This window comes from Halyomorpha halys, unplaced genomic scaffold, assembly GCF_000696795.3.
Source record: "Halyomorpha halys isolate HHAL.00 unplaced genomic scaffold, Hhal_1.1 Scaffold1961.1, whole genome shotgun sequence".
NCBI lineage: Eukaryota > Metazoa > Arthropoda > Insecta > Hemiptera > Pentatomidae > Halyomorpha > Halyomorpha halys.
The window spans coordinates 12,081-14,874 of NW_027114118.1; the positions used below are offsets into that span (position 1 = coordinate 12,081).

General features: G+C 30.1%; 1 long non-coding RNA gene across 1 annotated transcript in view; it reads left to right on the plus strand.

Annotated features, from left to right (window-relative positions):
- Window positions 1-214: 214 nt before the first annotated feature.
- LOC136796755 (uncharacterized) overlaps window positions 215-2,794 on the plus strand; it is a 6,659-nt gene continuing 4,079 nt past the window's right edge. Inside the window, exon 1 of the long non-coding RNA XR_010844496.1 lies at window positions 215-401. This is a non-coding gene — a long non-coding RNA (uncharacterized lncRNA). The remainder of the gene's footprint in view (window positions 402-2,794) is intronic.

A 2,794-nucleotide genomic window follows, 5' to 3' on the forward strand; every position in this document is an offset into this window, starting at 1 on the left:
TTGATTAATAATATGTATAGCACATCCTCTTTCAAAATTTTCATGTTCATGTTTTGTCAAAAGTAAACTTGAAATAGAAAACTAATGTTGGTGGGAAAAAATATTTGTAGAACTGAGGTTTCTCGAACATCTTGTTTTTGTATAAGTTTGAATATTTTGAATTCTAGCATGAGACGTGGTTCGAGGAAAAGGTATTTACATCTGGTTCTTTCCTCCTACGATCTTTATTTAGATTCTAATTAGAAATAATGACCGAGCTGCTGGCCTTGACTTAGCGCAACCTGGACTGGGCAGTTGAGGTATAAAATCTCCCGCAATTCAGCCAGCATCTCTCAATTCTGGCCATGTCGCCGTCACTCATCTACGCCTTCCTCTTCATTCTACAGCACATTGCTCTCTCTGTAAGTATATATAGTATATAAATAACTTTATAAGGTGTCTATTTAAATACTATATTTACTATACTATAGATAATGTAATGTATGTGATTCTTCCAATCGCCATGATGTATTTAATGGTTATTATATACTAATCGATTTTTCAGAAAAACCAAGTATCGATATTACGTGATGTAATATGTACGGGAATATGTTTTTTCTGTCAATGCATCGCGTTCACGAAATAAATTCGTAACTACTCACAATATTATCCAAATCCAAGGAGATTGCAGCAAAAGCAATTTAAAATAAAAGAAAATTTCAAAAACATCTTATTTAATATCCTTGGTTCTAATTCCTTTTACAAAGGTTCGGTCCATACCTTTTCGTTCAATTACTAAGCCCCTTCTTTCTAATTCCTTCATCAATAAGTATTTTATATCACATTGCTAAGTCAATGGGGTTAAATTATATCAATACTATTATTATGGCATAGTGGTTTGATATTATATTATAAATTTATAATATTCTATTATAAATTAAACCGATTGCTTTTTGGATATAATATAAATATACCCGACCCAGTTCGCAACGTCAGTTGGTCCCAATTATTTTGATGGAGTACTCGTGCCACAGGTTTCTGCCAAATACATTTTGTTTGAACCGGACAGGTAAAATACTATATATCCAAAATATATGCATTTTATGAAAATAAGAACTAAATGATGTTTGAGAGTCGTAGAAACAAATCTAGTTTTTTCGATATTAAATTTTTTTCTAGCCTACTAACTACATTGGGTACGATTTTCAGTTTAAAAATAAAAATATTATTTTGTTATTCCAAATCTGAAAATAAATCAATCTATATACAATTGTGGTATATTCCATAAATAGAGCACAGTTTTGGAAAAAAAAATGTAAGTAAAAATAAACCTGACCTTCGTAAATTGATTAGAACCGGAAATATAAAATAAAAAGGCATAGAAAAGTTTCTTTTTTAAAAATTTTTTTATGTGTATGGGTCGGAAGAGCGGAAATTCAACTATATAACAGTCACAGTTACGTTGGATTTGAATAGCATTGTCTAGGGTTTCTAATTTATTTTGTGAACGCCATACATAGGCAGACAAAAAAAAAATTAAAAAAAAAAAAACACAAATTGAATATAATATGTTAAATGGTAAAAATTGAATCGGCCATTTCGAAAACCACAAGTCATGTAATTAGAATTTTATGCCTGATTACCAACTTTGTCACTATTTCATTAATATTAAAACTTTTAATTATAATAAAATTAACACTATTGCACCTTGCTATCATAACAATATTTATAACCTTCCTTAACAGTGAATTTATTTCAACTGTTTAAAATTATTATTTGTTTTATTATTAAAATTCATATCAGTGTTGATTATAAATATTAACATTAATTTTCACCCACATCTTTCTTAAAGTGATTTATAATCTCTCCATATTGTTGGTTCAGATTTGTTGTCCCTGTTTTAAAATTCGGTCTATAATGCTTTCTGATATGTAAATAGACTCAAGTATTTTCCTTTTGAATCCATTATTTTCTTTGTACAAAATTATTGTATAATCAAAATCGAAAATGCCCTGGTTTTTGGCTGCATGCTGCACTTGTGTTGTTTTATTTGGATCCTTCTTTTTATATCATTGCTATGATGATACATGCTATCACCCAGAAATTGTTTTGTATCACCTATATATAAAGCTCGACAATTCAAACAAGAAATTTCATACACAAATTCAGATTGATTTGTAATCATTTCTGTCTTTCAATTTACCATCGTAATATTATTAATTTACGGTGGCATGGTTCTGATCTTGGATCCAACGGTTAGATTTGTGCGTAATAACCTCAGATGGAGTGGAAAGGGAAAAAAAAGGAAATATATGAGAAATGTGTCCCTTTCCTTAAGGAAAATTCCGCGTGACCTTTAGAGAGAGAGAGAGTTCACCGTGAGAGGTCTCAGGTTTGGATCTCGCGGGGGATATTATTTTGGATTCTCTGGGGATCTTACGTCATCACCTGCATGGGAAGTAGCTCTGAGATTATTCATTGTTTTATTTATTTCTTTTAGTATGTAGACCTGTTGATTTGTGTGTTTTAACTTATTTATTCCCATACCTTATTTATTCATTAAGTTATTTTATTATTATTATTATTATTGTATTTATTTTAACCAACTTTTCATTATATTTTCTTTTAAATCTACATATTAGTTTTGTTTTGGTAAAATGTATTTATTAGTTTGTTTTTCTATATGTCCGAACATGGATTGATTAATATGCTGTGTAATGTAGCTACCCAATGTATTTAGGCAGCATGGATAGATAAAGCATTGCTCTCTCTCTCTCTCTCTCTCTCTCTCTCTCTCTCTCTCTCTCTCTCTCTC